The sequence below is a fragment of the Canis lupus genome, chromosome 28 (assembly GCF_003254725.2).
Source record: "Canis lupus dingo isolate Sandy chromosome 28, ASM325472v2, whole genome shotgun sequence".
Classification (NCBI taxonomy): Eukaryota; Metazoa; Chordata; class Mammalia; order Carnivora; family Canidae; genus Canis; species Canis lupus.
The window spans coordinates 21,986,969-22,009,758 of NC_064270.1; the positions used below are offsets into that span (position 1 = coordinate 21,986,969).

The 22,790-nt window shown below is 47.0% G+C and overlaps 1 long non-coding RNA gene across 1 annotated transcript in view; it reads right to left on the bottom strand.

Moving 5' to 3' along the window:
* The window catches only part of LOC112672323 (uncharacterized), a 33,203-nt gene extending 23,375 nt beyond the window's left edge, over positions 1-9,828 (bottom strand). The window contains exons 1-2 of the long non-coding RNA XR_003144192.3: positions 4,291-9,828; positions 3,157-3,220 (exon numbers count right to left, since the gene is read on the bottom strand). This is a non-coding gene — a long non-coding RNA (uncharacterized LOC112672323). The remainder of the gene's footprint in view (positions 1-3,156; positions 3,221-4,290) is intronic.
* Between the last annotated feature and the right edge of the window lie 12,962 nt (positions 9,829-22,790).

Consider the following 22,790-nt stretch of genomic DNA (forward strand, 5'->3'; position numbering starts at 1 on the left):
TTCCATCAGATAAATTCCTAGACGTGGAATTTCTAGCTCAAAAGATAATTACATGTTTTTCCCCCCTTGTTTAAATAAATATTGACAAATTGTTGCTTGGAGTCGTTGGACCAACTCCCTTCCCAGTCATACCCCTAGCTGGCCCTGACGGCATCCCCTTCACGATGTCAACCCAAAACATTGTCCGAATGATTCATCTTCACCAATCTTAAGGCGCCTGACAATTTGTGCATAAAGTGTCAGCCCACCTTCCGTGGCGTGGTGGATGTTTCCACTCCCGCTCTGTAGATGAGAGAGCTGGCCCCAGGACGAAGCCAGTGTCCTAGTTCTACTCTGAGCCACAGGGAGGGCTGGAACCATAGGCGAGAGTAGTATAGGCAGGGCCCACAGGGAGGAAGCAGGTGCCAGAGAAGGCAGTAGTTGCCTCCACAGACACACAGGCTCTGGCAATCAAGATGGGTGAAGGACACGCACAGGTCAGAAGCCAAGAGACCAGTCAACGGTCAGATCTTATAACCCCCTCCACCAGGACCAGACACAGTGCTGCCTCTTCGGCATGCCTGCCTGGGCCAGCCTGAGGCCCGGATGTGGGTGTTGCTGAGCCATGTTAGGGCCATGGGAAGTAGGTCACTTGCTGGAGGAGTAGGGAATTTAAAGGCAGAGATAAGAGTGCGTGTTGACATCTGGGACTGAAGCCCCAAGTTTCCTTTCTTCCCACTCTAAACAGGTTGGTGGCTATAAAGCAGGAAAATATAAAGCAGGCTCCATTAAAATTGGGAGAGAGAGAGAGAGAGAGAGAAAGAGAGAGAGAGAGAGAAGTCTCTGTCAATAAACCACAGTAGCCAAATGAAACTAAGTTTAGCATCTCTCAGCCTGTTTGGGAGCCTCTTGACTGCCGACTCTTCTAATGGGCTCCACTTCCGTGAACTCAAAGGTAATGGAATCAGCTTCAGCAAAAACAATGTGCTAAATAAAGAAATGCAATCAGAGCTGCTGACCTTCAACAGAAAACTCTTTTTGTAGGCCTTGGACTTGAAGTGAGGAATGCATGCTCTGAGAGGGTGTGTGGATGTGTGTATGTGTGTGCACACGCTCACGTGTGTACGTGTGTATGTGTTAAGATGAAGAATTTTGGGGGTGGCTGAAAACAGTGAGAAAGTTCTACCATGGTACTAAGACTTGCCTATAAAAAAACAAATTTTAAGAAAAAAGTTAGAGTAAAGTTGGGCAAGGAAACCTGAGTGCTTTGAAATGGACATCAGGGCCCGTCTGGATGTAGGGGGTATTATTCATAGATAGGATTCCCAAGGGAGTGGGTTTTCAAAGTCCCCTCCCGGGCTCATGGGACATGCCTGAACAGACATTTGAAAAGCTCCTTCTGGAATGCTCCAAGGTGGGCAGTGCCAGGCACGAGTTCCCCAGAGCAGGTCCATACTAGAAGTTTGTGTCTGTAAAGAGCTTGCTGAGCACTGAGGGTCAGAATCAGGCAATCACGAAGGCCTCCAGGAGGGTCCCAGGACATTGGCCCAGAGAAGCCCAGAGAGAGATCTCTGCTCAGCACTGATCATCTGAGATGGTGGAGTTGCCAGTAGTTTACCTCTCTGAATGAAGATGATCTCTACATTTTCTCCAGCTTCCAACTATGTCTGTCTTTCATGCCATCTATCCATCCACTCTACTATTGAAGACAATCAGTAAATGCACCATTTCTTAAGAAGATTTTATTTACTTATTTGTTTGACAGAGAGAGAGAGAGAGCACAAGCTGGAGGAATGGCAGGCAGAGGGATAGGGAGAAGCTGAGCTGAGCAGGGAGCCCGACGTGGGGCTCGATCCCACAACCCTGGGATCATGATCTGAGCTGAAGGCAGATGTTTAGCCAACTGAGCCACCCAGGTGCTCTAAGTGAACCATTTTTGATCATACAAGTCCAAAACCCTTTTAGGTTCAGCTGAGGAGACAGAAGTAGGTCACCAAGTTGGTTGGGATGTTGGCAGTGGCAAGGTGGTGGGGGAGGATAAGCAAGTACAATCACTTTAGAAAACGATTTGGGACTATCTTGTATGGTTGAACTTGCACACACTGATAACCTAGCAATGAATTCCTCTCCTAGGCATACACCCTCGGAACTCTTGCACCAATGTGAAAGACAAGTACAAAGATGTTCAAAGAAACATTGTTTATAATAGTAAAATTATCAAAAAGCCAGATGTCCATGACCAGGAGAGGGGAAAAATTGTGAATTGTGGTCTGTACCTATAAGGTAGTATTATGCAGTAGTAAAAATAGATGAAGTATAGTTACGTGCAAGAAGATGGATGAATCTTAGAAACAAATGGTGTGTTTTAAAAAAAGCGAGTTTCATATATTAAACCATTTTTTCTAAAGCTTAAAAACAATCAAAGCTAAAGAACTTTGTTCTAAGGAGGTCATATAAATGTGTCCTAAAATTGTTTTAGAGCAAGAGAATACTAAGCATAAAATTTAGGACAGTTGTTACCCCTAGGGGCAGACAGGTTATGGATGGGGGGCAGCCCACAGACAGGGTCATGTCTGAGTCATACTCTAGTTCTTAGGCCACATAGCAGGTTACGAGTGTTCATTTTATTATTATGTTTTATCTGTTGCCTATGTCCTTTTATATAAAAATATGCAATAAACTCTTTTTAAAATGATTTTATTTATTTATTTGAGAGAAAGCAGAGTGGGGGCAGGGGGCAGGAGGAGCAGAGGGAGAAGGACAAGCAGACCTCACACTGAGTGCAAGCACAGAGCCCAATACAGGGCTTAATCCCCAGCCCTGAGATCATGACCTGATCTGAAATCAAGAGCCAGATGTTCAATTGACTGAGACACCCAGGCGCCCCCACCATAAACATTTTTAAAGAAAGAAATAACTCCAGCTCTGAAGGAGATTGCCATCTACATGAGAAGACAGAAGCACAGGCTCCCAAAAAGACACTTTGCATATGATAGTGTAAGAAAGAATCTTGTACTTGTTTGGACTCTTGGTTGCAAGTGCCAGAAACCAAATTCAAACTAGTTCAAGCAGAAGTAAGTAGTGAGTAAATAATAAGTAAATAAGTAAATCTGGCTCATTAATTGAGGTGGGGCCAGGTCTAGGGACTCCAAAAAACTCAAATAATGAGCAACTCACATCTTCTGTGCTTCTCTTTGTCTGTTGGCTTCATTTTCTCCCACTGCAGACAGATAGCTTCCATCTGGTAACAGGAGAAGGGATGCATGGAGATAATCCCAGCCTGGCTTGCATCATGCCCATTTAGCAAACCCAAGGGAAAGACCAAGAGGTTTTTCTCCCCATGTTCCATATACAATCCCAAGCAAGGATTCTGATTGGCCTGCCTACTTTGGGTCACATGCCCATCCCTGGGCCAATCACGATGGCCAGGAGAAAGGGCACGAGGTGCTTAGAGACCCCATCTAATCTCAGGGAGTGGAGGAGGGGTGACTCCCTAGAGACAAGGGAGTGCTGTCATCAGAGGAAAGAGCAGAAAAGATGCCAGACAAACACAACAGACATCCACTCTCAGGGCTCAGGCAGCAAGGGGAACAGGCACTCAAGGAGCAGAGACAGCAGGGAGGTTCTCTGGAAGAGAAGGTCCTAACAGTCTAGGCTGAAGAAGGAGCAGAAGTGGACACCTTGGGAAGCTCCTCCAGTCTCTCTGGAGGTAGGAGACTAACTCTGTGAGGCAGGAGTGGCTCTGGGTGACCCTGGGGGAGCTAGTCAGCTCCAGGGTGTAAAAACAAACCCTAATGGGAGGGATTCCCTGGGAATGGAAAGTAGGTATGCAGAAGGCAGAACACAGGATGTTGCAGAAGTACAGAGGACGCCCCCACACAGGCCTCGGGCTGACTCAAGCGGACGTCTGGGGCCATGGAGGGGGCAGGCTTGGAAGAGAACACAGCTCTGGGCCAGGACTTCCTTCTAGAAGGAGTTGCCTGGAAGGATGGTTTCCAGCCGGGTCGATTTGGCTCACCACCCCCAGACCATAGCCCTCAGCTAGCTACATGCCAGAGGGGTGGCTCAGCATGAGGACCAGTGCCCAGCAGACCCTGGGACCATTTTAATGGCCTAAGGAGAGGCAGGAACCATTAGGCCCAGAAGTTCCTGCTTTAGAGAGATTAACAATGCCACACACCCATTATGAGTCCAAGGCTGTAGGGTTTGCCCTAGATTTGAATCCTCATTCTTCTATTTGATAAGTGTCCTGAACAACTTGCTTCACTCTGAATCTCAGTAAAATTTCCCACATAGAGTAGTTGTACCTACCTGAGGAGTGCTCATGAGGTTCAGATGAGAAGAGGTTGGCATGAGGTTCTCCATCAACGTTTGCCATAGCTATAGCCATGATGTCATAACTTACACTGTCCATGAGATGAGAGCCATGGGCCCCAGACAGTGCAGACAGCCACTCAGAGGCCAAATGACCCCTTGCTGAGGACCCTGTAGAGGACAGTGTGTATTACATTTGGAGCACTTTCCCAGCTCAGGGCCTTTGCACATGCTGTACCTCACACTTGAAACATGCTTCCCTCAGACTCTACATGGCTAGCTCCCCTTCATCCAGGTTTAGGATAAATGTCATCTCCTTATAGAAGCCTTTTCTGATTGCTCTAACTGAAAAAGGAATCCCGCCCCTGCTCTCTGTCCTATTACTTTCTTTTATGGTCTTTCTGTCATTATTACCCTCTGACTTAAATTTATATGTTTTATTTGCTTTTATCTAATTTCTCTCTAGAATATAACCCCACTACGGACAGACACTCATTTCATGCCTATATCTCCAGGCTACCATGGCAGCTGACGGATGCTTACATGTTTATGAAATGAATAAATGAAGAATACCCTGGTAACACTCAGACCTTGCATTTCAGCTGAAGCTCAGAAAGTTCACTCACATCTCCCAAGGACTTACTTGCATCTGGTTTCTCAGGGTTCTTGGCAGTGAAGTCTTGGTTCAAGTCAAGCAGCGAAGACACCAGAGCTGGGCACTTACCTCCTAGACACCCATACCAACCTGGCCCTGGCTGGAGTTCATGTGACCCATCCAGAACCTCTGTGTAGGGTTCAGGAGGGCTGGGTAGGGATTAGCTAGAAAATCCATCAGTCAATTAATGCACATTTGCAGACTGCCTCAGTATCTGCCCTTGGGGAGTGTCCTAGTCTGATCTGAGGAGACAAGGCCTGTTGGATATTCTCCTTGGCCACTGTCCTGAAACCTCCTCCATAGTGCTTAGTAGGTAGTATAATGTCTAACTCTGAATGACAATTTATGATTTCAAACTGGTAAATGTCACTGAGATGCAAACCTGACCCTCCAGTTTGCTGATTGGCTTGACCTTCTCTCTCTGCAAGTGACTATTTTTCAAGGTATAGTCTATGGGCAACCTATAATAAATCATGAGATGCTTGTAAAAAACAAAACAGACTAAACAAAAAACACAGGCTTCTAGCCAGCCTGGACCTGCTAGATCAGAATCTCTGCAGTGGGTTTTGAAAGCTGCATTTTTCTCAAGATTAAATAACTGGGCAAGATCACACAGCTAGAGAGTGGCGGGGGAGGATTCACATTCAGCCAGTTGGGCTCCCAAACTCTTGCCCAGTGGTGGCTCTCTATCCCCCACAGCCGTCCGTCCCACTAGGGACCACACAACTGCCTTCCTAACTTCCTTCTGTACCCTTCTCCCCTTCCAACAAACAGGTCCAGTCTCCCTGCTCATGGCCACCACCTTTCTTTAGTTGCACGCAGTGAATATGTGGGTCTGTCTGTCTCCCCTATAAACTCAGAGGGCAAGCAATGGTATGGGTCACATCTGCATCCCTGGAAGCCAGGACAGGGCCTGGCCAGGACTGACTCTAGCATCTGTGGGTGGCTAGAAGGATATAGTCGCCCAACTAATACTTCCTGTTTCTACCTTGTGCCAGGCCCTTTTTAGATACTCAGAATTCAGCAGTATAAAACCAAACAAAAAAATCTCTTTCCCTCAAGGAGCTCACATGCTATGTGTGAAATACATGCGTGAAATGATAATGCCTTCTGTAAAGCCTGTTGGGAAGTAAATGAAACAAACTGTAAGTGTGGAGAGATAGGTAGAGCTCTGTGAGCCAAAGCAATCAGGGAGAGCTTCCTGCAAGAGGCTTCACTGGCACCACTTTCCTTATTGTTGAAATCTCCTGAAGACTTGGATTTTCTCCCTAGAGCCTCACTCCCCATGGCCAGTGCTAAGGTCCTGGTATATCAGGCACTGTTCTTATAGTTCACAGCCCCTCGATCAGGGTCTGCAGGAAAGGTCTAGAGTACTTGGATAGAGGAGCAGAAGGACAGTTATTAGTGGTTATGTTATGTTATTTCAAGTAAAATCATTGTTGGAATCCAATCCTGACCTGCTTCTCTTGGGTTGCTTTAGGATTGAATACTTAACTTGGAGCAAAGGAGGAGAGTCCATGAGTAGAAGGCATCATTGCTGTTTTGGGTAGAAAATAATTGCAAATAGTCCCAGCTTATGTTTTACCTTAGGAGTCAAGAAAGAGGGATAGGAGATAATCTGGAAGCCTCTCAGATTATGCAACATCTTACAAACCCTGGTGAAAAAAACTGGATTTAACTGTGAGATGGGAAGCCAGTTGGAGAGTTTTAAGCAAGGTGATGATGAAAGATCATCAGCTACTTCGAGAGGCAAGAGCAGAAGCAGAGATCAGATGGGGGGTCACTGCCAGGGTCCAGGTGGGAGGTGGTGGGGACTTGGACCAGTAGTAAGAGATGAAGCTGAGAGAAGTGGACAGACATGACTTGGATGCATCAGATGTGGCAGGGGTGAGACACAAGGGAAAGAAGAATCAAGGAAGACCCCAGGTTTGGGATAGATAAATGGGGGTGCCATATTCTGAGACAGGGGAGATAGAGGAAGAGCATATTTAGGGGACAAAATCAAGAGTCCTGTCACGTTCATGCTGGTGGTGGGATGCCCTTCTAAAGATGGAGTCTGTGAGTATGTGAACTTTATGGCAAAAGGAACTTTCTAGATATGATTACATCAAGAATTTTGAGGTGAGGGGCACCTGGAGGGCTCAGTGGTTGAGCATCTGCCTTTGGTTCAGGTCGTGATCCCGGGGTCCTGGGATGGAGTCCCGCATCAGGCTCCCTGCAGGGAGTGTGCTTCTCCTTCTGCCTCTGCCTCTGCCTCTCTCTGTGTGTCTCACAGGAATAAATAAATAAAATCTTAAAAAAAAAAAAAAAAGAATTTTGAGGTGAGGAGATTATCCTGAACCTGATGTCAACACAAGGGGCCTTATCAGTGAAAGAGGGAAGCCAGAGAGTCAGAGGTACTCAGTGTGAGAAGGACTGAGCCCACCCTTGCTGGCTTTGAAGATGGAGGAAGGGAGCTAGTAGTCAAGGGAGGCAGACAGACTCTAGGCGCTGGCAAGGGTAAAGAAACAGCTTCCAGAAGGAACACGGTCCTGCTGACAATTTGCTTTTAGCTCAGAAAGACCCATTTTGAACTTCCAACCAAGTTCTATTCTACCTCTCTCTCTTGCTCACTAAGTTCCAGCCATAGCGGCATCCGTGAACACTCAAACAAGCCACATTGGTCCTGGCCTTTAGACCTGGAATGTTCTTTCCCTGATTCATACATGGCTGGCTCATTTTAATCATCTCGTCATCAGTTCAAACGCCAGCTCCTCAGAAAGGCCAGTCTGGCTCCTGCTCTGCTTACTCTCCCTTCTCTCCAACCCCGACCACAGAGGCTGGCTTTGCTGAGATATGAATGTGTTGTTACCTCTCTTCCCCACTACCAGGAAGGTCCATGACAGCAGGGAACTCATTTATCATTTACTAATGAATTCCTAGCACTTGAGCCAGAGCCTAGAACAGCCTAGAACATAGTAGATGCCCAATAAAAATAAGTCAAATAAAAATAAATGTGGTTTAAAGAAGAAGGGGAACTTGGCTGGCTCAGTCAAGAGTGTGTAGCTCTTGATCTCGGGGTTCAGTTTGAGCCTTATGTTGTGTGCAGAGATTACTTTAAAATCTTTTTTAAAAATAAAAATGAAGAAGAAGAAGAAGACGACGACGACGACGACAGTCCATGGTCTATGTCTGCAGAGATCTAGAATCAGAATGCTATCAATCAGCACCCCTTGAATTCACTGAGCCTACTCTGTGCTGCTTTGTGGGACAGATGGCCAGAAGTTGGCCTCACTATTTGCAGGAGCTCACAGCCCAGGAGGAATGCGTCAAAAGGAGGGGCAGGCTGAGAACTCAGATACAAGACCCTTCTGGCAAGTGCTGCAGAGCAGAGGAATTAGAACCCCGGGAACTGGGAGGGGGCTGACTCTGCCTGGGAGGAGAAAGGAGGAGCTGCTATCTAAGGAGCTGGGGGTCTGCAGGCCTGGAAAAAGGTCCAGAGAAAGCTCTGGCTTAGCTCTTTCTGAGAAGGCAATCCCTGTTAATTTAAGGCAATTCTCTCTGAGGAATACAAGCAACCTAAGATCCAATTTTTGCCCTAAATAGTTTGTAATCTGGCTATAGAGACAAGCAATAGACATGTCCAGGGCAGTGTCAGGAGGGACGTGGCGCAGAGAAATTAAGAGTTTGGGTTTGGGATCAAGCAAGACTATGCTATATCCACTCCCACTTCTGCCCTGACTGCTATGCCACAGTTTCCTTACAGGAATTTTCCCTTCTTTACCGAATTGTCATGAGGCATGAAGGCAGATAATAAACATAAAGTGCTCAGCACAGAGCCCTGCACTCAATAAGTGTTCAATAAAAGGCAACCACTTATTATTAAAATGAGCAAGTGGAACACTGGTGGGACTCTCTTCCTATTGAGATTCCAGGGGTAAGAGGGGAGGGCAGCGTGGCCAAGAGAGGAATGTCTGGGTTATAGAGATTCCACTGGGCTCTGGATCTCCAGGATCTCCAGATGGAGGCCTCCTTAAGAGTGAGTACAAGGTCCAAAGGGTCTGTGACAGGATCCAGAAATCTGCAACTTCACCACCACACCCCCTGCCCTGTGCTGTTCAGGTCTCTCAAGGCTGGGGACCCTTGCCCTCAGGGTGGCCGTGCTCAGCAGGCCAGCCTCCTCTGGTTTTGCCCTTCAAAGCAGCAGCATTTGGGTGCGTTTCTCTTGGAGGCTGGATGCCTCAACCTTGCCTTTCAATGTGTAGTCGATTGTTGGAGAAATCCCTGGTCCACAGAGCCCTGGGCCCTGTGTAAAAGGCAAGCAGTAGGACCTGAGGAGCCCTGCATAAGAATCTACAGAATGAGACCAAGAAAGCTACAGAAAATTGAGCTCCTGAAAACACTGGCTCACTCTGCCCTCTGCTACTGGTGCTTGTCCCCCATAACTGCACCTCCTGAGCTCCTTCATCTTCCATGGCCTAAACACCACCTCTCTGGTCCCACTCCCACCCAAGACTGAACTCCACCCTCCCATCAGTGCCCATGCTCATCTGTGACTACGAGTATCTCATCACGTTGTGGGGTCTGGGTACATCATCTCCCAGCCCAGACTCCCTTCCTCACACACATCTGTTCATTCACCGCTCTAACCTCAGCTCCCAGCAAGCCCTGTGTACTCAGCAGGACCTGCATGAATCTTCCAGGTCTCAGTGGAGGAGAAGTGTTAATTTTCTCCCCTCCCCCTCATCCCTCAAGACATTAAAAATTTTAGAAGGCAAGACTGACATCCAACACTGGCCTTGCTCTACAATCAGCCTAAATACTTGGTGGAAGGCTCACTTTCTTGAAGTCAGGACTTCTCAGGGTTCCTAGCAACTAATGCTGGGCTATTCTCACATAATCCAGATTTCCTAGCAAAGCAGGGTTTCTACATGCTGATTCAGTCTTACTTAATGACTGGAGATGACCTGTTTTCCACTTTTCAGCCCATGTGGTGGCCACGTTGAGGAAGCCAAAGGGAACCAGCACCTGGAACCAAGATCAAGGACCATTGGCTACACATTGTCTTTATATTTAATCTACAACCAATGGTTTCCCATCCGGTTTAGAGCGAAGTCTTTACATGGCTATTCTCCCTCCCCATGATCAACCCCAGCCTCTAACCCTCTGCTCCTTATTTCCCGGACATGATCTCCTGCAACTCATCTCAACCAGAGTTTCTCAGATTTGGCCCTAGCCATCTTCAGGGCTGGATAATTCTTGGGGAAGCAGCGGAGGACAGCATCCCTGGACACTAGTAGTACCCACCACAAGTTCTGACAACAAATAATGTCTTCAGACACTGTCCTGGGGCCAACTAGGGGAGCAAACTCACCCCCTGTTGGGGACCACTGGTCTTAACTACTTCATTCCAGTCCCACAGCCCTCCTTGCGGTGGTCCTTGCTTTCAGCTCCAGGTCTTTGCATTTACTCTTCTCCCCTCCTGGAGGGCTGGAGGGCTTTCTCTTGCACTTCTGAGTCTTTACAAATGTTATCTGCTCTTCCAGACCTTCCCTATTTAAAATTGCAACCATCCCAATAATTCCTAAAACCCTTCTTGGCCAGATTTTTTTCCATGGCATTTACCACTATCCCACATACCACAAGTCTTACTCATTTTGCTTAGTTGTCTACCAACCTCCAGTAGAATGTAGCCCTCTGATTATGAGATTTCATTTGTTTGTCTGCTGTTTTGTTTAGATCTTCTCTGCCCACTGCTGCATCCCTGGGCTTAGGTCTGTGACTGTCACATAGCCTCACTCACCAAGTACTCACTGAATAAATGAATGAACTGTTCTGATTCCTTCCCAGAAGCTCCTGGCTCAAAAGATAGGACAAACCTGAGTCACTTCTAGCTCTATCACCATCTAACCCATGGGGGCACTTTGTGGAGGGGGAGGGGGGGATGGACTCTGTGCTGGACCTATAAACATCTTACCCTTTCCTGCATCAGTATTTCCTTTAACTCCCCCACTTTTGAAGATAGAGAAGATCACACAGCACAAGGGCTTTCAGAGCTGGTTATTAACCAGCAGACATTCTCTTTTCTTTTCTTGCCTCTGTTTTTATGGCTATATATGTCACAGGAATGCATGTGCAGCCTCACAATACCCCTGTCCTTGGGCCCAAGCCATATATATGTAAATATTTATATATATATGTACGTGTGTGTGTACATATGTGTGTATGTATATATATATATATATATATATATCACAAAAGTTATGCAAGTGATAATAACAACTGACCTTTTCTGAGTGCATCCTGAATTCCAGGCATTGTGCTAAGCAAAGGCATCTCCTTGCTTAATCCTCCAAACACCCCTGTGAGGTTGGTTTTGTTATTATTGTCATCCCACTTTTACAGATGAGCCGCAAGAACTGCAGTGTCTGATCCAGAGACACACATCGGAGTATGAAGCCAAACTGGAATGGTCTAACTCCAGCGGCCTCTCATTCCTAACCACCACAATAACCGCCTGTCTCAAAAGATGTGCTATTAGAAAGGCAAAGAGTAAGAAAGGAGAGTCCACTGCATTCCCCAGAAGAAACTGCTGATAGCTGATAACTTTTATACTAGAGTGTTTTTTATACCAGCACAATGCACGTTAAGTACATAAAAAGGTCTGTAGAATATGAAAACACACACCTGTCTGGGTAAGCGGGTTTTCCCTTTTCCTGCAATACTACTGCCAGACTTTCTGTCCCATTTTTTTTTTTCTCTCTCTCTCTGATAATACATTTTGGACCAGACCTTTAAACTTCACTAAGTTGATGCCTCCCTTCCCAGGAGTTTTAGGTTGCTGCACTGGCTGCCAGGGTTCAAGATGAGTGATGTCATGAAGACAAGCTAAGGCTGAAGCAAGAGGTGGTATATAATATGTGCTGGCCAGACAGCAGCTCTATGGGTTTGGACTCTTAACTAGGTCCAGAGATGCCTGTAGAAGGGGTGTTTGGTTGTTGCTGCTTTTGTTTTTAGCTTAAGTGGCTTAGGGTACCATCACCTTGGCTAAGAAATGAATAGGCTTCCCACCTGGATAAGAGGTTCTCAAAGACAAGCTCTCCAGAGCAGCCCCAGGAAACACCTTGGAGACTGGGCCGAGAGACCCAAGGGCTTCCATTATTCAGATCCTTAAGTATGAGAAGCATGACTCACTGCTCAGCTCCCAGGGATAGCCACTGTGCTAGGCGCCAAACTCCTGGCAGTTAATTCATTTACTCTGCACAATCCTATCAGGTATGTCTCACTATGTCCATCTTAAAGATGAGAAATTGACACTGAGAGGGGTTAATAATTCATCTAGGAGCACATAGCTAGTAGGATGCAGTACTGTGTCTAAGGCCTCAAAGAATCATAGCAGAAGGTTGGAGCTGTTTGAAATCTTGTAATTCCAGCCCCTGATTCCGTATAAATGAAGCACACAGCCCAGGGCTCTGACAAAGCTGGCTGCAGGCTGCACAGCCAGTATAAGGAATTGGCTAACGTTCTGGTTTTTCAAACTACATTTGCTGTAACAAACCTCCAGGGAAGTTGGTGGAATTGAATGAAATAGACTCAGTGTTGCATCCTGGTGGCCCACAGGCATTGGAAGAAATGACTTCCTGAAGAGGACTTGCCCACAGCTAAACAGAATTAGCTGCCTGTCAATAGGAATCAAGGGTGGGGATCCTAATCTGTAACTTCCCCCAAAGAGAAAAGCCCTACACCTGCCAAGGAGAGTCAGCTGATAGAGCTGCCCCAAGGGGAGTGTGGGGTGTAGGGATATTATTTCCAGAAACCTAAGACTCCAGAGAAACTGATCCTTCAAACAGACCCACTCCCTCCAGCCAGCCACTTACCAACAGGGACAGTCCTTGAATCTGGAGCACTAACCCCAATCTGCCAAAACCACACTTGTAGCCCCCTGGAAGTACTTCTTTTTTTCAACCCATTCTTGAAACAAATGCAACCCTCTGTCCAAAGGGATATCAGGAAATATGTCCTTCAATGGGAGACTCGGGTAAACAAATCATGCTAAAATGTACACTGTGGAATCACCAGAGGGCCCCTCCCCCAAAGAATAAAGGGCATCCACAAGATGACAGGGTCACTGAGATCTACTGGTAAATGGGGTGGGGTGGGGTGGGAACGAGTTTACAGAATGATGAGCAGAATAAAGAACTGAAAACAGGCAAAGATACAAAAGGAATATCACAACTTCACAAGGAAAAATTTGGAAAACAGAGGAGGGGAGGATCACCCCTCCCCCACCTCCCACTCTGAAAGATGGGTTGTAGGGTTTGATATGTTCCTCTCTGGTCTCCTTATCAGATGTTTCACCTAAGGTGGCAGTCAGCACACAGTGGAGTGGGACCAGGGCACGAATCACAGGGCTTCCCCTCTCTACCAGGGTGAACCTCAGTCTCCAGATCTGTTCCGTGGGAGTAACTGCACCCTCTCAGGGCTGTTGTATGGATTAAATGAGGCCAATAGGGAAAGCATGTAGAAGTGGCTTTAGGAAATAGCGCTCCATAAAGGCAGCTATTGTTATTATGTGTAATCTGCCATTTCCCTTAACATTTTAAGATAATTGATTCTGAATGTTATTCAGAGGCTTTGAAAACATCACATCTCACGGCTGCTGGATATACCAATTTCTTCACCATTCTCATGAGAAATGTTTTGGCTGCTTCCATTTTTACCTTCTTATAAATAGCTCTGTGATGAACACTGTTGTGAATATAGCTTTACCTCCCCCGGATTTTGGAGATTTTCCTTAAGATCACTTCCCAGAAGTGGAATTACTAGGTCAAAGGGTAATAAACGTTTTTAGACACCATATACATAACACCTGCTTACACGAAGCAGGTGTTTTCTCCTAGATCTAACTGCCCCCACCTTCTCTCGGGTCCCAGAGCCCCCCTGCACCCCACTGGGGTGATCTCCCTGGAGACGACACCTGCCTGCCTCCCCCTCCCACTCCTGTGCTGCCTCCTATTCTGTCTCTTTCAGCTACAGAGCCTTTCTCCTCTCTGCCTGAGTAAATGCTCCCCGGTTTTCACTCCTTACACTTTCCCCAGCCTGCCCTGACTGCTTGGGCCCTCAACCATTTCCTTTCCCTCCGATTTTAACCACTGGCCTCTTGAATCTATAACCAAGCCCAGCCTGACTTGTGGACCCTCCTCTTTCAGAATCAGGTGCGTAACGCCCAATAGTAGGTCCCTAAAGTCGGGAACGAAGTCCTGAGCTCCTTCTTCTTCCTTCCCCACTCAGCCCAGAGCTGGGCAGTAGGGTGCTAAGATCATACTGCTTTTCATTATTCAATGGGCAAAGTGTCTTACTAGGGTCAGCTACGGAACAGGCTAGAGATTATGGCTGCAAGGGCCTTAGGAGCTGGCTTTTTGGACGGAGGGAGAGAGGGAAAAATAAATAATCGAATGTAACCACAAAGAACAGGGCCTTTGACGCAGGTTTATAACAGAGGAAAGAGAAGGGAGGGGTCAGCCCAACCAGGTGGGTTTGCTCAGGGCATTATACTTGAATGTCTTGCTGTGTGATCCTGAACAGGTCACCTAGCCTCTCTGAACCAGAGTGCCCCCAATCTACACTAAGCTCTCTTTCACTGGGATGTAATTCACAGGTTAAATGAGTTATTTAGGTGAACTTGCCTGGCCAGAGGCATGCAGCAGGTGCTCAATAGATGTTTCTCATGGTGAGATCTCAGCAGAGACATGTGGGTTAATAAACTGTCTGGGGTAGCACTGGCAAAGTGCTTGAGGCTATGAGATTTATGCTGGCCTGTTCTCTTGGGAACTAGGCTGTTGGGTGCTCATTTCTTCCAGCAAGAAGCAGGTTTCTTGAGGGGTCTAGCTGCCTGGGTCTTGAGGCCAGAGCCCGGAGCGACATGCTTAGGGGCTGGCATCTGCTAGGCATGATATATACATACAAGGAGTTTGGTCGTGAATCATCTTTGCTTCCAGTGCGGTGAAGCAGTGGGATAGAATGTTGAAAATGCGTCCTTTTACATCCTTTTTCTGGGCACGCAGCAAACTTGCTCCCACTTACACTGCAAATCATCCTGCCCTAATAGGGAGGACTTTGGACAAGCTGGCTGAGGCATGGAGGCTTCCAGGGGTGATGTCACCCAGGGCTCCAGGAATACCAAGGGCACCAGGCTAAGTTCTCTAGTTATTCATCTTCCCTGTAGTCAAGGCAAGCTCGGTGCAGGCCCATCTCTGTAACAGTTGCAGCTCAAGGTTTTGGCCAAGGTCAGGCCTGTTAGCAGTGTCTTTTGGTGGTGGGGGTGGAGCAGGGATTACTGGCCTCAAGTTTAGATTTAAAGTTGAGAGAATCCTTAGACACCATCCAATTCGATCCCCCTTCCCTTTTGTGGAGGGGAAAACCGGGCTCAGAAAGGTTAAGACAGGGACGCCTGGGTGGCTCAGCAGTTGAGCGCCTGCCTTCGGCTCAGGGTGTGATCCTGGAGTCCCAGGATCGAGTCCCATGTCGGGCTCCCTGCATGAAGCCTGTCTCCCTCTGCCTATGTCTCTGCCTCTCTCTCTCTGTGTCTCTCATGAGTAAATAAAATCTTAAAAAAAAAAAAAAAAAAAAAAAAAAAAGGTTAAGACAGCTATAGCAGGAGTTCTAAGCTAAGACTTGACCCTGGGTCTCCTGACTCCTGGTACCTTGCTCTTTCCAAACCACACAGATGCAATAAGTTTCATCATTTTCTGTTCTATCTGGGGTTACCTCTCAACCCACCCTGGCTCTCCCCATATACAATAATCACTCTAATATTGACAATAGAGCTACTATTTATTGGATAAGTTCTGACGTAAGCACCAGGCCAAATGTTTAGAATGTATTATCTAAGCCATTCAACACTTCTAGACATTAAATACTATAACTCCTTGCTACTCAAAGTGTGGTCTGGGGACCAGCAGTATCGGCAACCCCTGGGAGCTGGTTGGAAATGCAGGCTCTCAGGCCACACAATGATGATCTGCATGTTTCAGCAGGTTCCTCTGATTTCACGCACATCAAGTTTGAGAAGTGCTGCCGTAACTGACATTACTTTGGAGGCCAAGAGACTGCAACACAGAGAAGGGAAGTCGCTCCTGCCCGCAGGGTCCCCACAGCAGGTCAGGTGGCAAAGCTCGGGAGTCCTCTTGGTCAAAGACCTTGCTCAAGGAATGTTTTCCACTAGCTCTGGGCCAGGAGAGATAGGATTCCAGACCCCACCTTTCCTAAGAGCAAGGAAATTACTGATAGAAAATAATTTCCCAAGCACTTTATAAGGTACTTTAATGCCTATTGTTTGGTTTCTACTTTACAACTTACTAACTATCCCAACTTGACTCAAGTAGCTAGCTCAGGAGAGTTTCCACCATGTGTTCAAGGCTACACAGGGGCCAACATGGAAATGTTTCCTGTTTCCCCAAGGACAAAGTGGTATCCTGATGGCAAGAGAGGTGACTGTAGGTAGCACACAGATGAAAATCTCCCATTTGAATTGTCATATATTTTAATCTTTACTACCGAAAATAGGATTAGATTATTAAACCCCAGATCCTTTTGTTTAAGACAGAATAAGGGATTTTTTGTTTATTTGTTTAAATGAGTCTCTGTAAAATTAATTTTGGGAATGACAGAGGAGGTAGTATTCAGATATTGCAAAATCCATGAAGGTGGGAAAAGACTGGAGTCTGGGAAACATCTTCAAACACCACAAGACACACAGGGAGAGGGGAAAAGAGAGAGGGAGGGAGAGGGGAAAAGAGAGAGGGAGGGAGAGAGGGAGAAGGGAAGGGGCAGCCAAAAGAGCTCTACCCAGAGTCTGTTGACATTTCAAGTCTGGGTGGTTTCTCCCATCCTCCTTGTCCCCAGGGTATCTTACTGTGTAGTTAATATTAGGCTCACTCAAGGGCACACACTCACCAGTAAATACACACACACACACACACACACAAACACACACATACAAGTTGCCACAGCCATTTATCTTTCTGCCTGGAATCTAGAATCTCTAGGTTGAAGCTGGGGAGACCACACACTTGCTCCTTCTAACTTCCTCCCGCCCCAGCCCACTTCCTATAGCATTCAAAAATGCCCCCACATTATCAAGACCAAATTTGAACAGCAGAATAAGAAATGAGCTGAGGCTGGATAGGAGGATCAAACCCTGCTCCTATCCTTCAGAGATAGATAGTCTGTGGCTCCTCAGTGGAAGGGGAAGAATTACATTTCTTTGCTTTGGTACTTTCTCTCCCACATCATCTTTTCCTTTCTCTAATCATATCCAGGGATTTTTTTTTTTTTTGGTAGAACCCAGAACTTTGAATGAATGGACATTCTCTGCTGCACCCAGGTTTCATTCAGGGATCACAAGTAAAGAGTTCTGGCAAATAAACAAGTCTTCCAGGAGTCTGGAAAACTATTACTGTGAGGAATGAGGACTACTGTCTTAGAAAAGAGATAGCAGGGTAGGGACAAGATGACTATTCAAATATTTCAAACAGGGTATAGATTTATACTGTGTACTTCTCTGACCTAGAAGCAAAGGATGGAAGATACAGGGAAGTCAGCTCCAGCTATGTGATCTGGGCCAACTGTAAAGTGGAGGCAACAGTACTTACATCATAGGGTGGTTGTTAAGAATAAGTGAAATGCTCAGGACATCCCTGGCATCTCATAATATCTCAGAACATGCTTGTTTCCTTTTTTGGCCTCATTCAAAAATGTCTCCTGAGACAGTAAGTTCCTTTCTGGAAAATTTCAAGGTAGAATTAAAATTCCTTACTACTAAGGTTCTGTGCTTTGGTGCTACTCATCACTTATCACAAAGAAAAATAATAGCTCGCATAGGGCCCTCACTGCGCTCCAGGCACACAGAGGAGAGCTTTTTGTAGGCACTTTATTTAATCCTTTCATCAGCCCTTCTAGGTAGGTACTATTATAACCCTCCCCCCACTTTTTTTTTCTTTTCTCTACATAAGAGAATTGTGGCTTAGAAAGGTGATATAACTTGCTCAAGTTCACACAACAGTAAGATGCAGACCAGGGACTTGAACTTTAGGATGTTACACTCCCAAGTCCTTGCTCTTAGAATTGGCAAGGTTATTTGTCAGATCTCAACTCCTCTTCCAGGCTCACCTGCTCTAATACTCTAGGCTTTAGCCATCTCTTTTCATAAAATGTCTTCATTTCTCAGCATTTTCAAAATCACCCAATTTTGCAATTATTATGTGAACTGCTTCTTTTCTCTCCTACCTTACTATAACTGGGTCTGGGGATTTTTACTCTTTTTTTTTTTTTTTTAATTTTATTTTATCAGGGAGCTGGATTCCTCGCTGCTCCTTTTTCTTTTTTTTTTTTTTTTAAGATTTTATTTTTTTATTTATTTATGAGAGACACAGAGCGAGCAAGAGAGAGAGAGAGAGAGAGAGAGAGGCGGAGGGAGAAGCAGGCCCCATGCAGGGAACCTGATGTGGGACTCGATCCAGGGTCTCCAGGATCACGCCCTGGGCTGCAGGCAGCGCTAAACCGCTGCACCACCAGGGCTGCCCTGGGGATTTTTACTCTTAAATATTTCCCTGTACTCAGCAGACTTTCAGAAGAACAAGTCTGTAGGCATCTTATAATTCTTTGATTGCCAGCTGAATTAGGCACCTCTTCCCTGCCATACCCTACCCCCATCTTTTTTTCCTGTGCCATTAGAAAAGTCTTTTCACTCCCATTTTACAGAAGAGGAAACCGAATGTACCCAGTGCATCAGGATTTGACCAAGTAAATGCTTTGCTGATGGATAGTATTAGCAACAACAGCTATACAAATATCTTTTGCTTGCATCATGTAATACGGCTTTATGTACATTCTGTCATCATCAGTCACCATTAGCAAATAGACACTAATGTCCCTATTTTATAGAAGAGGAAACCATGGCTCTAAGAGGATGAGTGATTCTCAACAGTCACACAGCAAGTGCTGTTTGGACTTATGAGGAAGCACTGTATTGATTCCAAGAAACCTGGGGGCAAGGGAGAAAGAGGTCCATGGGGAGAAAAAGAGCCACCCTACACAAAAAGCATTTTACAAATATTAACTCAAGAATCAAAGCTGGTTACAGCAGAGATTGGATAAGAATCCAGATCTTTGACCCCTAGTCCAGTGCTTTTTCCTTTATGCAAGATGGTGGGAAGCAAGTCTAGGATCCAGACCTGTCTGGCAGCCTTGATTTGGGATCATAAGCCTAAGAGACAGCAGTGCTTTTATTAAGAAAAAGAAGGGGGGTGTGGAGGGGAAGCAGCATTTTCACTTCCCTGCACTTCCCTTATCCACAATAAGCCCGTGCTACCTGTATCATCAGAAACAAAGAAGGGGAAGGCAAAGTCATCCTTCTGAAAGGACCCTGAGGCTGGCCCTGGGGTTGCTCTGGGCTCCTCCCTGGCATTTTTGGGTACTCTCTGATCCATCACCACAGGCCATCTGGGTCCATCTTATGGGCAGGGGGATGGGAAGCAGGGCTGGGGAAGAATTCTAGAAGTTCCTACTGAGACTGAAGTGAGCAGACACAGACACAGGAGTTCCCAGGTCCGTGAAACACCCTGACATTGGAAGCTGAATGCTGTAGGCCCACATCTTTTAAAAAAAAAAAAAAATTTAAGATTTTATTTATTTACTCATGAGAGACAGGGGGGTGGGGGGCACAGACACAGGCAGAGGGGGGAGCAGACTCCATGCAGGGAGTCCAACACGGGACTCAATCCCCGGTCTCCAGGATCACACTGGGCTGAAGTGGCGCTAAACCGCTGAGCCACCCGGGCTGCCCCCACATCGTTTTTAGAAGGGGCACCCATGACCCTCCAAAGGGTAAGAATCCCAGATCACAATGATGAACCAGAGCTTCAAGGTTGGGATGACTGCTCAAACAAGCACCAAGAAACCTAAAAAATCTTGTCTCCCTCTGAGAGTACCTGGCAAGGGTAAGAGAAGTATGAATAGAACAAGGTCCTGCCTCATGTACATCTCACAACATTAATTTGAATTCTGCTTTTTTTCCCCCTGAGCCGATCCTTTCCCCCATTCAAAGCAGTAGGGTAGACAGGCATAATTATTTACAGCTCCAATCTCAGACACCCTCCTCTTTCTGCCTGGCCTGTAGTTGATAAAGTACAGTTTCTGATCCTGGGGGCAGTGTGTCCACAGCTTCTTATCTGGTCTCCTTACCCAGGGACTAAGCCTCTGATTTCCATACTGTGGCCAACTTTCTTCCCAGGTGCTTCCTAAAAAGCCAGCTGCAAGTCTCAGCAAGCACTGAATTCCATTCTACCACACTGATCCAGCTCCTACCATGTGCTAGGTGTTATGACGCAGTCACAGTTGGTGGAATAAATTCTCAGTGTGGCCTGGGAGACTGCAGGTTAATGGCAGGACAGATAACACTCACCTGTCAGGTTGGGGGAGGGAGAAACTGCACAAAGGTGAGACACCACCCCACCACCCCCTGCCTAGGAGGACAACTGATTAACAGGCTCGGGATTGAGGGGGTAGCTTCTTGGAGGTGCAACAGTAGCTCTGGAGCTGTGTATGAAGGGGAAGGATCCCTCTGCGAAGGAATGGGGGAGGCCTTGTAGTACTGTAGGAAGGGCAGAGGCAGTAAAATGCTGGGCAAGTTTGGGAAATAGGCAGCAACTAGAGCCTGGGTTGTGGGGGGGGAGGAGGGGCAGAAAGGAAGGAGAGAAACAAGGTTAGAAGTGGGTTATGGCCAACTGGCCAGAACAAGAAGGACCTTGGTGTTCCACTAAGGAATTTGGATTTTATCAGACAGTGCGTAGGTGTCATTGAGGGTTTTAGAGCAAAGCAGGTGGGCTCTATGCTCAGATCTATGCCTAAAAAGATCACATTGTAGAGGATGAGAGAGCAAGGAGAGAGCTTGGAGATTGGGAAACAGGACATGACTATACAGCCCAGCATGGGAGATAATGGGGCTCTTTAACTACAGCCAGGGGTGGGACCAGCTACATAATTTATGGGGGCTGGTACAAAAAAGAAAATGCATGGTTTCTCGTCCAAAAATTGTTAAGAATTTCAAAAGAGCGACAGCAGAGCATTAAAGTAAGCAGGGGCCCTGTGTAGCTGCGCAGGTCAGACACCCACGAAGCAAGCCCTTCCCCAGGACTGGAAAGGGCAAGTCAGAAGAGAAATCTGGAAGGCAGAGTCCTGGAATCTGGGATCATGCTGGACGTGGAGAGGCTGACAGATGACTTTTCTGCAATGGTTGCCAGGTCACCCCGCTGCTTACTGGGCACCCCCTTGGGTGGTCCTTGATCACCTCTAACTTAACATGCCTGAATTTCAGCCCCTTCTCCTCCTGCTGCTACTCACCCAGATCTGTTCCTGTAGGTTCCCTAATCTAAAGGTGTCACCATTCACCCAATTACCCCAGTTGAAAACCTTGGCGTCACCCTCTGTCTCCCCATCCCGACCCTTCCGGCAATTTACTTCCTAAATGTTTCTCCCATCTGTGTGGCCTCTCCAATCGCTGCTATCACTGCCAAGTTCCGGCAGGCCCTTATCAGCTCAGGCCTGGATTACCCACAAAAGCCTCCTATCTGGCTCCCTGACTCCAGTCTGGACCCCTACCCCCACTCTCAAATAAAACATCCATCCTCCACAGTGCTGCCTCACAGAGGTTCCCAAATAAATGTCCCCCCGACCAGGTCACTGTAAGACACCTCATCCAGGGCTACCCCAGCCAGAGGGTAAGATCCAAATGCCTTAAATGACACACAAGGCCCTCTGTCACCTGACCCTGCTTAATTTTCTAATAAATGCCAGAGTGTCTTAGTCTCTCACAAACCTCCAGCACACATCAAGCCAGCATTTTGTTTTTTCTTTACCTCTAGCAGTTTCCTCTGCCTGGAATGCCTTCCTTCCTCCCCCTTCAGTGGCCTGGCTAACTTCAATTCATTCCTTGAAGTTTCCCTCAGCTCTCCTCTCCTGCTCTGGGAGGCCCTCTCAGGTCCCCCCACTCCCCACACCCTGGATGCTATTCCATACGGACTGCAGGACCTTAAAGAGGCCTGTGGCTGTGCCAAGCCTCCTCTCTGGGCTGGGGGCAACCAGTCTTGCTCACTCGGGTGTCCAGCACCCAACATGGAGCTGGGCCATGTGGGTGCTCCATACATGTGTGGCTCTGGGCTGAAACATCTGGTGGTGGATGTTGCTGGTGACACTGGAGGCAGGTGCAAACTGCAGGGAAGGCTGGCAGGAATAACCCCAAAGAGAGACCCCCCCCCCCACATCACATCTTCCTTAGGGCTCCAGGGGCAGGGCCAGGACAGTGCTCAGATTGAATGCAGCTGTGACCCAATAACAACTATCTAGCGTCCGGTTTGATTGCATTTGATTTCAGAATTTGATCTCTGCTTCCTTCTAGAAACCTCATTCTCCTGTGTCTAGTAAACAAGCACCTTTTTCGTGGAAGCAGGCTGTTTTGTACTGAGCAGCTCCCTCCCTGCTCCAGCTAATAAAACGAAAATGGTGGGTCTCCAAGCTGGAGAGTAGAGGCAGGTTCCCTCACACCTGTTCCTGCAGCCAGCGGAGCCCTGGCACGAAGCTGGCCCTCAATGAATGCCTGCTGAATGGGTGAACGTGCCCCGTTCACCAAGATTGGGGATGGGAAGCCTGAAGCTGCTGGGGACTGCTGGGGAGCAGACAGCCTGGGATTAGGCTTGATCCACAGATAATCCCCCAAATCCAGAAGCCACCTGGACAGTTGCCTGGACTGAGCTCCGTCAACGGATGCATGTTGACGCTGCAGCCGATTCCGTGATAGATTTTCCAG